Below are 12,983 nucleotides of genomic sequence, written 5' to 3' on the forward strand. Positions count from 1 at the left end.
TAAAAATATATCTTCCCTCAACATACATATAACACAATCAGGCCTTCAGATGCATCGATTCTCCAACTATCAAGTCATACAAATATGGATGTAAAATATCACAATACATTCCAAAGTGATGGATATTGACTTTCGCCTGCTGGCACTTCTTTTTTATGTCATCTCCATTATATTAGCTATGACAACGAATCATGTGCTGTGCTAAGTCACTTACATTGTGTCCAACTCTTTGGGATCATATGGACTAGGCCCCACCAGGTTCCTCTCCATGAGATTCTCTAGGCAAGGATACTGGAGTGGGTTGCCATGTTCTCCCTCAGGAGATCTTCCTGCCCCAGGGATCGTATCCATATCTCCTATGTCTCCTGCATGGGTATGTTCTGCATGTTCCTTACCACTAGAACCACCTGGGAAGCCCGACAGGGCATATACAGAACCATTCCTCCAACAAAACTGAAGAATGACTTTAAAATCTCAAACAAAACATGAGTATATGTGTTCACAAACTTCATGGAGCAAGGGTTTCTTCGATCTGAAAACTGGCATCGATGAAGGACTGTGTGAAGAATACTTCAAAGTCTATTTGGCAAACACAGCCTACGTTGGCTATATTTAGTCCTCAAATGAATGAGAATGTCATGAGTACTGGTCGTTTCAAATAAGTAGCATGTGAAGCTGTTTACACTTATTGGGACGTGTGGTATACCACATTCACACATGTCAGTAGCATTGGTGCAAAAACGATACATTTCTCAGGGGAAACTTCTACATGGACTCTTGGGATCAGAGCTCTAACTCATACACACGTACTTTTCCTTTTAAAATGATCCTGCATGATAAGCAAACAAAACACTGGATGAACACCTAGACGGTGAGCTCTGTACTAAATGATTTTAAAGCCAGTAGATGGAATGAGCTGATGAGGAAGACTACAAACAAGTCATCTTCTTCAGCTTGGTCAAACTGCTCATAGTCATACAAGTGAATGAAAAGTTAAGCCTGTTGTCATTCAATCTGTTTTAAAGAAATAGAATAATAAAACAAATTAGTAAATCTTATTTTCTTAATAAACGTTGTATTATTTCTGCACGGCTTTGTTAGTGGCATAAATAGAATATCTACAATAATAACGTGTAGATTATTATTGTAATAATAATGAAATGGATTCACATTCGATATTGATTCACATCTATAATTGATGCCATAGCTGTTTGATACTATTGCTTGAATGAATGCAACTTATGTGACTTCACAAACTACAAACACGACTAACATAATAGGTATTAAAAAACCTTGAGTGACATGAGCGTGAAGACTTAGTAGAGTTGCTCTCAAGAATAATGATACTATTATTCACTCTAGCCATAGTACTGGAATCTGTACATTAACACCCCTGCAAAAGAAATGGAAAGGATAGAATAATAATAAAGGAACTTCATAACTATATTCCTACTGTAAACATTCAACACTATGTTTTCTTTTAAACTGACTTTCATATTTGGTCTACTGTAACCTCTTCTGTGTTCATTTTATGCTAAACTTATTGCTAACAGTAAAATTACCATACGAGCTCTAATTATTTTTTTTTTACTTGCAAAGCTAATGATAGAACCAAAGGCCGATATCTACATCAAACAGGAGAAACGGAATGGAAACTGTAAACAATTTTATGGAAGAACATTTCTGTGCTCCTATTCAGTCAAATGGACATTCAAAAGGATGTGATTTTTCTCAAAGTTTATTTCAGAAACTTGGAATTGGATGACTGCAAACAATAACACTAATAATATATTGATACATAATATTAAAAATATACAGTGGGTCATTCTTTTTTTTATTCTGCCACAGCTAACAGACAGGAAGTCAGTTGTCGTAACTACTACTAACATAAGACCCTCACCGATAAGTGAAGATATATAGGAAAATCCATAATAGATCTAAAAACCATCAAAGATAAAATGGTAATTAAAAAATACAGTGACAGTTTAGTTGGTATAAGAAACAGGATGATTATGAAAGCAAAGCCAACAATCACGGATAGGCCATGGAAGCCCGTGGCTGTCACCAGTGTTGACTTGTATCCTTCATCTGAGGTTGTTAAAAGCGCTTGGTAAAATCCAGAGGTTTGCAGCAGTGGTAACCTCCTGAACAGACTGAAATAAAAAGGGTTTCCAGAATATCCTGATGATTTCCATCTACTAGGCTGTGATGAGCTCAAGCAATACATACTCCAGAGGACAGAAGACAGACAGGTTGGGAACACGTCTACTGCACTTAGGGAGAAAGGGAATGTTGCTACTCAGCCTAGTACAAGTGTAGAAGCAACACCTCAGTGATTCGACCTTTAAAGAATAGATACGTATGAGAACGACTGGTATGAATAATCTTTCACAAGTGCGTTCTCAGACCTCCTCCCATCATAAGCACAAGCATAATGAAAACACTGAGTTTTCATGGTCTCACACAAAATTAGACTCACTTATGACTTTGCTTTGAGAAGAGTTGAACTACTCATTGTTAAAGAGAAATGATCCTTTCTTCTCTGAAGATTTGTGAATCATTCAAAGGGTGTGGTGAATAAACTACTTAAGGATCCAATACATAAAAATGCAATAGGCTAAGCACAGAGATGTTTTTCTCCCTTTCTCAAAGGATGGAACATTTTGTATTTACACTGATTTTGTCTCTACACTGATTTTGTCTTGACTTCATGTACAATTACATATTGATTTTTTTAGTTGACATACAATAGGACTAAAAATATTGATATTATACTAATAACTCATGTTGGTATGTGTGGTTGTCACATAGGATTCACAGGAGATTTAAATTCACAGTTGTCAACGTAAAGGATGAATGCTATTTAGCTTCTTTGTGAATCTAGACCATGAATGAAGAGTTTTCCTCAACATATTTCACTGAGGGAAATACAAGGATGATAGGCATAATACTATGCTTCGACTCATGGATATCTAAGCATTGCTCACAATACATATCTGATTTTCGAAATCAGGGTTCTTTCAGTGTCCTTGAACAGCATTTGTTTTTCTGTATACAGAAGAAAAAAACTCATGAGTATCAAACTGGTTCACATAAAACATGTGTATGAATTGTTATCTTCCTGAACCAGAGATCAAACCCACATCACTTCCACCTCCTGCACTGGTAGGCAGATTATTTACTGACTGTGCCACCTGGGAATCGACATACATTTCAAGGACCACTGCCATCAGCTTCTACTGTTCATGACCAAAGTAGGAGAAACAACATTGGAAGAAGTACTCATAAGGGTACTCATAGGAAGTACTCATAAGTCAAGGAACTGTTATACTGGGTACTCTCGTTATTACTGGGACAAGTCAGTTCCTCTGATGATGACGGGTATAACTGAAAAATTATTACAAATGCATGGGCTGCGATGTCTACATGATAAATGTGTTCCTCTTATACTATTGCTTCAGGGATGCCTACTTCCACATGAAGGACTGCACTTCAAGGGATGCCTGCTATTCCAGCTCAAGCAACAGATAGTGAAGTGCAGATCATTGTCCTTTGTTGAAAATAATCAGCAGTTTGTCAACATAGGGAACATGCCAGAGGAACCCTTGGGATGGAACTCTAAAAACAGGTTGGGCCCTCTTTTTGCCAAGCCCTGCGATAAAATACAAATCAGAAAAAGAAAAATAGCATCGGTTTTGTCAGGACTTCCTCATCTTTTCTTTCTCGGTAGCAGGAAGCAGACATTGAGGCCAGAGGACTGCAGGATTTCATTGTGAACTAATGTTCGGTGGGGTGGAAGCTCATCACTCTAGTAAGAATGTGGCTCAATAAAACGGAATTTCATTCACTTCATGGACATAGAGTTCTATAATCCTTCATTAAGGAATTCAATAAGCTCTATTTCCTTACACCTTCACAATCTCTTGGTTTACGAGAATGTCAATTGCTAGTCCAGCACTTATACAATGAGTGTTACAGGTAGTATTAGTGTATAAATGATGACGAGCAATGACAGGAAGTTTATTTATTCTCTGTTTGAATTCTTGATTTTTTATATAATTTTTTATAATATCCTTACAGATGTGAATATTTTAGTGACATGTATAAATACACATTGAGTAGTGCTATGATAACTCATAGTGTTGGCACAATAAATATCATGGTTATTATGTGCTTTTCATATATTCCTTTTGAGATTCTCTTCCATTATACATTATCATAAGATATTTAATAGTTTCCTAAACTGTACAGTAGGTCCTTGTGGCTTCTTTTATATATAGTAATGTATTTGTTAATAATTCAAACAAAAACTGGTACACAAATATTCATAGTGACATTCACGATAGCTCAGAGGTAGAACTCATTCAAGTGTCCGTTGGTGGGAGACTGAATATGCAACACAAGGTATATTCAGAAGCTTGAACGGTATTCCACCATACGAAAAAGTACATTAAATGGTGCTGTCACTCTGCAAGACATTACAGAAATGACTCCAAAACGAACACATGGAATAAATACATAGTTCGATTCCAATTCAAGCTATGTACCCAAAAGGATTAGGAAAGGGGGCTGAAAAAATGGATACTTCTTCCGTCATACTCACAACAGCATGATTCACACTGGCAAACAAACAGAAGCAATCTAAGTGTCCATGGCAGCCAATTCCATAAACAAACTGTGGTATACACACAATGGAATCTGATTCGGCCCTTCAAAGTCAGTAATTCTGACAATGCGACAATGTGGACAAACCTTATGGTCATTAGATCATGTGAAATAAACCAGACCAAGAAAAGACAAACGTGCTGTGATTCCACTCATATGAGATATCCAAACAAGTCAAATCTGTCAGAAATAGCAGAGAGTGATTCCGACCGATCGAAAAGAGTTCATGTTTCATGGACCTCAGTTTCCCTTGGAAAAACTGACTTCCCGTGATATCTCCAAAACCAATTAGACAAATAATTGGAAGCTATATCCAGTCAAATGAATGTAGACATAATGTTACATACAGTGTACACCAAACTCAAACTTCTTAACAGACAAAAGGCAAAACTGTATCTATGGTACCTCATCTTAGCTTAAAACTGTATCTACAGTACCTCACTTCTGCTTATAAAATTTAACAACAACAACAACACACTAAAGTCTATCCAAAAAAAGGATATAAAACATATATAACATTAACTTTAAAAAATTGGAAATTTAAACTGTGGAAAACCTTATTCACAAAACTTAAACACAAGCCACAGGAAAATATATTTATAAAATACATATCTGATAAAGGATTGTACTATAAACATACCAAAAAATCTGGAACAATCTCATAAAAAATGTATAAACCTAAACACCTGGCCTACAAAAATATAAAGATAGTAAATAAGCCTATCAAAAAGACTCAAAATCACATATCATTAGGAAATTACAAACTAAAATAACAGTGAGGTAGCACTGCACACCTATTAGATTCAGTAAACTCAAAAAAAAGGGGGTAGGGCACAACTTCTCTGGTGGCTCAGTGGTAAAGAATCTGCCTGACAATGCAAGACACTCTAGTTCGATCCGTTACCCCAGAAGATCCCACATGCCACAGAGAAACATAGCTGGATGTTTCCACAGCTAAACAAGGCTCTCCTGTGACCTGAATACTACATGGCTAGCACTTACTAAAAAGCTTTGAAAACATCCAGACAAAAAGTATCGCATGATTATATACAACAGCTCTACTTGTAATAACTAAAAACTTTCAAATATCAGGATGTCTTCAGTAGATGACAGTGTAAACAAATGGGGATACATCCAAAGTGAAGGGGAGCAAATGCTACCACAAAATATACCACCTCAGCATGAGAATCAGTTGGACCCAATTAACTTTTATTTTTTTAGAGGACACATGATCATCTCTGAAACCCAAGTTCAAGACAGCTCTTCTGTGAGTCACATTTACCAGAGAAATCTCATTTCAAAGGAATCCTCTCTATATGCCAGATAGAAGGATGAGACACAGTCTTTTGAAACTCTTTTTTCTTTTCTATCGATAGGGAAAGCTAAGCCGTAAATCTGCACAACCACCATACCCTTCCTTTCCTTTGGTTGTATTTTTTTTAATATTTGTCTCTTTTTTAACTTGGCTGTGCCAGGTCGACCTTCATTGAGGCAAGCCAGATACTTAGCTACAACATGCAAATTCTCCGTTGTGGCATGGGAGATCTAGTTCTTGGATCAGGGAATGAACCTGGGCCTCCTTCTTTGGGAGTGTCCAGTCTCAGCCACTGGACCACCAGGAAGTGCCTGTTTTGTTTTCAGATGAAGATGGAATCTAAGGTGATATCTTGGGCCATTTCAGTCACTGACTCAGTTTCCTGAGTTTCTCCAAAGCACGCATAAGGTGCACATTATTAAACTGGTTTGCAAAACAAGAAAAGGTTGTCTGCTACAACACTGTATGCTTACAAATATCTAAACGGTAAATGGCATATTATTTATTTTTAATTACTATGGGGGGAGAAAGAATGCAGGATTCATACATGTTACAACATGAATAAATATTAAAACCATCTTCAGTGAAAAAAAAAATCCACATAGGAAAGGCCACCCAGAACCCTTATTCACCATGTCTGCTTTCAATCCATCAAGTTTGTCCAAATAACTGAAAATCTCAGTAACACTCTAAATAAAGAAAAAAGGATGAAGATGGAAACAAAAGATATATTCATACATTTGAACAATTGCTAAAAGTGGAAGTGGGGTGGTGGATTACATTATAATGTAGATACCATATGATTTCCTGATTTTGGAGATTATGTGCTGGTTCTGAAGAAGGAACCCATTTTGGATAAAACACATGGAGTATTTTAGATGATGTGGCAAATGCTAGCACTTGTTCCCATTGCTAGGCATTTTCTGTACATTTTAAATGACTGGAAAGTATACTAGGTTTCAAAACAACCATGTCGATACCACAAAAGAAATTTAGAGCAGACAGGCAGGAAACTTTCTGATACAGGCCAAGACTTACCCAGATGAAGTTCAAGGGAAGCTGCGATGCTCACTGCCCGTGAAGGAGTCCACGTGGAATGAAGAAGTACTGTGGGAAGTCTATTAGTAACCACCATGTCTTGGGTCCTCTGGATGACCTACTGCAGGAGAAACAGATCTTACAGATAAAATGTTCCACATCACTTCACAAAAAGTTGTTAGGCTACATTCAGTAAAGCGGAATCATTTCGGATCAATTTACAATCATATAAAATACTACCATTTACAGTCCAGAAATCACTTGCATTTCTACACACTAATAACAATCAGAAAAAAATATTAAGAAAATCCCACTTAAATAAAACATCTAGCAACAAACTTAATCAAGAACATAAAAGACCAGTAGTCAGAAAACTAGAAAGCACTGATAAAGAAACCAAAGAAAACACAAATACACAGAAAACTGTTCCACGCTCATGCACTGGAACAATGAGGAATTAAAAGGTCCATTCCAACCAAAGTCATCAACAAATACACGGACTGCAATCACAAAATAATATTCAATGGCATTTTTCACAGAAATAGAAGTATTCCTCATATTAGACTGCTACTGTTGAACAGGACCTTAAACGGCCAAAAAGACTCTGAGAAAGAGGAACACAGCTGGAGGCATCTTCCTATCCCTCTTCAAACTACATCACGGAGCTGTAGTGACCACCACAGTGAGGAACTGGCAGGAACACAGACACATGGACTCCAGGAGAGAATAGAGAGCCCAGAAACGAACCCACCTGTACATGGTCAGTTCCTGAAAATCAAACCAGGAACGAGCGAAGAGGAAAGGACAGTCTTCTCAAGAAACAGTGACAGGAAAATGGCCACCTACACGGAAGAACATCAGTGTTCATCCTCTACATCATCTAACGCAAATCTAACTGAAAACCCACCGCTTTGCACACGGAGCTCTTTCCCCCTGAGTCCTCTGAGATGGACCCCCAGTCAGCCCTCAGCTGGACACAGGAAACGTCTACTCCGTCCTCATTTTTCGCTCTTGCAGCGCCTCCCTGCTGGTGGGCACTGAGGCAACCCTGCTCCTCTCAGCCTGGATGCAGCCCTGTTATCCAGAAGCCTGAGCCCTGATGGTCCTGAGGAGACAAAGCTCCCGCCAGCTGCTCACGGAGCAGAGTCTAAAGGCAAAGCGTCCTGCTCCCGCGGGTCAGAGGGGCCTTTGGCGCCCCCTTCGGGCCACAGGAGAAGAGCGGGCAGCCCGGCGCTCACAGACCTCAGAGGGCTCACCCAGAAGCAGCTCTGCTGCGAGCACTCAGACTGGAAGCCCAAACTGAAATGGAGCAGAATAGCTCCATGACCCTCTGCAAAACATGGCTGAGGAACAAACAGAGCCTGTATGGAATGCAGCCATAAAAAGGAACACATTTGAGTTTGTTCTAATAAAGGGGAGGGAAGTCAGTCAAAGAGAGAAAAACATGGAATCTAGAAGGATGGTACTGACGAGTCTGTTCACAGAGCAGCAATGGAGGTGCAGACATAGAGAACAGACTTACAGACGAGGGTGGAGAACAAGAGGGAGAGGGTGAGATGAATGGAGAGAGCAGCATGGGTGCAGGTACACCTACATTTGTAAATATGTAAACCAATGGGAATTTGCTGTATGATTCAGGGAACTCAAACTGGGGCTCAGTAGTAACCTGGAGAGGTGGGAATGCGTGCGAGGTGGGAGGGAGATTCAAGAGTAAGAGGACATAGGTACACCTATGGTTAATTCATGTGGATGTATGACAAATCAAACCAATATTGTAAAGCAATGATCAATCAACTAAAAAGAAATAACTGTTTAAAAAAATATGAACATAAACACAAACTTTGCTACAAGGTAACTCCATTTTAAAAACTATAGAATTTTAGAAAACTACTAAAGTTCTACATGACCGTTGGTCTGGTGATCAGGTCTAACATACACAAAACAAGCCAACTTACCAAATTATGAATACAAATTAGTTAAAACATTGCCTTTTATCATTTCATACATTTACCCTGTGGAGGACCTTACTCGAGAGAACCAAAAACAAACTGTTAAATGAACCACCGACCACCCACCCTGGCCAGGCAACAGAGAAAAGAAAACACTTGCAGGAGTCATCTTACAACAGGAGGGCCTGGGAAGGAACAAGGAACGAACAAGCTACCACCAACCAGAATTCTGGAGAGGTCAGGTGATGGGAGGCTCCAGTTCAGAGGTCCTACCAACCTCCCAGGATCCACTTCGCTGGAATCCATCTCAGCTGAGTGATGTGTGTGCCCCCAAGAGAGATCCCAATTCAGAATGCCTGGCAAGAGACAAACCAGAAATTAACCCGATGACCATAAAACCTGAGACTGTGAGCCACATGACAGAGTGGCTCTCTCCGTTTCCCTCACCCTCCTGCCCTCCACCCCGGCAGCCCTTCCCAATAAAGCCTCTCGCTTGGACAGCACTCCTCTCCTCAGACAACTCATTGCCCAGTGTCAGACAAGAACTCACTCTCAAGCCCTGGAAGGGATCCCCCTTCCTTCATCAAAAGCAATATCCAGGAGAAAATATCTTCAAAACGCTATCTTGCAGAGAAGGAAATCAGAGAAGGCAATGGCAGCCCACTCCAGTACCATTGCCTGGAGAATCCCACGGACAGAGGAGCCTGGTAGGCTGCAACCCCGGGGTCACTAAGAGATGGACACGACTTCACTGAGTGACTTCACTTTCACTTTTCACTTTCATGCACTGGAGAAGCACATGGCAACCCACTCCAGTGTTCTTGCCTGGAGAATCCCAGGGACAGAGGAGCCTGGTAGGCTGCTGTCTATGGGGTCGCGCAGAGTCAGGCACGACTGAAGCGACGCAGCAGCAGCAGCAGAGAAGGAAATGGCACCACCTGCAGTACTCTGGTCTCAGAAATCCCAGGGACAGAGGAGCTTGGTGGGCTACAGTCCAAAAGCAGGGCATTTCTGACTGGAGGAAACAGTCCCAGGGAAGCTGAGCTGCTCACCAGAGGCCCCAGAGCTTTGGATAGCACACCAGAGCTGGGGCTGAGGATTCCCAGCTGCCATGCCTCTTGATCCTGGCCTCTTTCACTAGATACATGTGTGGAAAACTAGAATCTAAAATATGCCCTGGTAGTTCCATAGATTCCAAAGAATCCACCCCCTGGTGCTGGAGATGCATGTGCGATCCCTAGGATGGGAAGATCCCACATCCTATGGAGCCCGTGTGCCACAACTGCCGAGCTTGTGCTCTAGATCCTGGAAGCCACGATGCCGAGTTCACATGCTGCAGCCACTGAAGCCCATGAGCCTGTGCCCCTCAACAAGAGGAGACACTGCAGTGAGAAGCCTGCAAACCACTAGTTATGGCCCATGCTCACCAAAACTAGAGAAAAGCCCACACACAAAGATGCAACACAGCCAACAATCAATAAAACTGTTTTCCTAAAAAAAATGCATATCTGACAAAGAAACTGTATTCGAATTGTCCAAGAACACTAGAGCAAACAAGCCCATTCATAATTGGTAGCGACTGAAATAGACACCTGGCCACTGAGGGTATACTGATAGTAAACTATCATACAAAAACATACTCAAGATACTGGTGCAATGCATGCAGAGCCCCCTTTGAAAGACAATCTGACAGTTTTTTTTCAGTAACCACGTGGGACAAGCACTGAATTCTGTGTATGACAAGCGGTGGAAGCCAGGTATCTTACCATTGGAATGCAAAGTTACAGATAAACAAAAGGAAACGTTACAATGTCCATGTCGTGGTGGATCAGGTTGGAGACATCACAAATTACCTTTAACTGAATATGTTCAAAGGTGAGCTGGAATACATGTATATATATATCCATGTATTTGTCAGCTGAGCATATTGAGCTCCTACATGTATGTTTTAAATATCATTCTCTAATAAAAGGGAACAGGAAACATCTCTGATGGCCCGGTGGTAAAGAATCTGCCTACCGATGCAGGGAACACGGGTTCAATTCCTGTGTAGGAGATCCCACACGCCCAGGGGCAACGAAGCCCTTGAACAACTCTAGAAGTTTGCATGCTCCAGAGCCCAAGTTCTGCAAACAGAGAAAGCACTGCAATGAGAAGCCATGGCACAGCAACTAGAGGGTAGCCTCTGCTCACTACAACTAGACAAACGAGCAATAAAGACCCAGCACAGTCAAAAATAATGTAATGTTAAAAAAAGGGACAGTTCTTTGAAGAAATGACTGAGACTAGGGGTGAGACTGTAAATATATGAGCCAGGGTCATCTTAAATTATGAGAAATTAAAGAAACTAAAGACAACTATCAAGCTGTCCAAACTGATACAAATGGATGATGACACAGTGTTATCTGTATACACCAGCAAATAACAATCTGAAAAGGAATTTAAACAAACGATTCCCTTTCAGTCATGTCAACATTAATAAAAGACTTTGCTATGGACAGAATGAGGATAACAAGACTGGCACACTGGAAATGATACATGATTGCTGAAAAATACCTTAAAGACATGGACAGATACTCCATAGCGATGAAAAGGCTTCAGTTGGCAATACCATGGAATGCATCTTCAATCTGAAATGAAGATTCAATATGAATTACAAAAGGCTGAAAGGTGGTTGCTAAACCACAAAATATGCCAGCATTCTTGGACTCCAGAGGAGAATTCAATCCAGGGCAAGTGACGAAGCTTGATGGCTCAGAGGTTTTCTGTTAAAAAGTTTTATTAAAATATAAAAGAGATCGAGAGAGCTGCTGACATAGACAGTAAAAGGGGGAAGAAAGAGTACCCCCTGCTAGTCTTTAGCCAGATGTTATAGAGCCACTAGCAGTCTGCTAATGAAAGAAAGACAATGTGTCAGAGAATGGCACCAGGCCCCTCACCCACAGCATGCATTGAGATAACATTGGCAGCAGATGAGTCATCCCAGGCCATAAAATGATGGACATGAATCTTGAAGAAAGGCAGATTTCCAAGCAAATATATAGTTTCATTCACATAGATTAAGAGAACAAGGTATGAGTAAAACATACTGGTTTGTCAAGTTTTTTCTGAGCCTTTAGGGGAAACTGACCTGAAGACAGAGCCTTGGGTAAATACATAGTACATTAGCATACCTTAAGACAAACATTTCCATAAGAAAAATGCATTGCTTAGTTCAAGGTTTGAGGAAAGTTAAATTCAGGTGGAGCCAGGAGTGGTCATGGCAACACAGAATTTTCTGAGAAACCTCCTTTTAAATTTGTATCAAGATGGAGGAAAAAAAATGCAGCACTCTTTTGTCTCCTCTGGCCTCTTAAGAGAGAGGAAAAAACGTCTGACACTTGCAGTCTATTTTCTCTGTCTGGAGACCCCTGGCCTTCCTGCCTGTTATCCTCTCCAGGCCTGTAGGAAGCAATACACTAGGCTGCTTGGGAAAACCGCGCGGGTCTGAGCTTTATGCAAAGGGGTAAAGCGGTAAAACCCTTGGCCCCAAAGGCGAGGCTTTTCTGCGACCGCCATTTTAGTCGGCTCCGAGACTGCAAACAAAGAGGGCAGAATACATGGTTCCCTGCTCCGCCCAGTCTGAGTTCCCTTACCTGTGGCCCACAGCCCTGCGCTCTGCTCGCTGGATGCCAATCGACGGGGACCCAGGAGCCCACGAAACGAGCATTCCCAGCTGCAATGGCGAGCCCTGAGAGCCCTGGCCCCCGACGCGCCGCCATATTCATCCCGCCCCAGACCCGCTCACGTGAGCCGCGCTCCTGACCAGCCGCCCAGGTTGGCCCCGCCCCCGACGCGCTCACGGTGCGCCCCACCCCCACGCCCCCTTCCAGGACAGGCCCGCGGGACCGCGACTGCCTCCAGGTGAAACACAAGGACAAGCAAATCCACCCCACCGAGACAATCCAAGCTTTTTCTCAGCTGATCTGTCTATGATTTAGGGATAAAACTATGACTATAGAAAGCAAAGATGACCT

General features: G+C 41.2%; 1 long non-coding RNA gene across 1 annotated transcript; it reads right to left on the reverse strand.

The window, feature by feature from the left end:
- Positions 1 to 5,857: 5,857 nt before the first annotated feature.
- LOC138422123 (uncharacterized) lies at positions 5,858 to 12,752 on the reverse strand. The gene is made up of 5 exons (XR_011249750.1): positions 12,603 to 12,752; positions 11,524 to 11,597; positions 10,987 to 11,093; positions 9,190 to 9,323; positions 5,858 to 7,139 (listed from the first exon to the last, which is right to left on the reverse strand). It is a non-coding gene; the product is annotated as an uncharacterized lncRNA (long non-coding RNA).
- Positions 12,753 to 12,983: the final 231 nt, after the last annotated feature.

This window comes from Ovis canadensis, chromosome 17 (genome assembly GCF_042477335.2).
Source record: "Ovis canadensis isolate MfBH-ARS-UI-01 breed Bighorn chromosome 17, ARS-UI_OviCan_v2, whole genome shotgun sequence".
Lineage (NCBI taxonomy): Eukaryota > Metazoa > Chordata > Mammalia > Artiodactyla > Bovidae > Ovis > Ovis canadensis.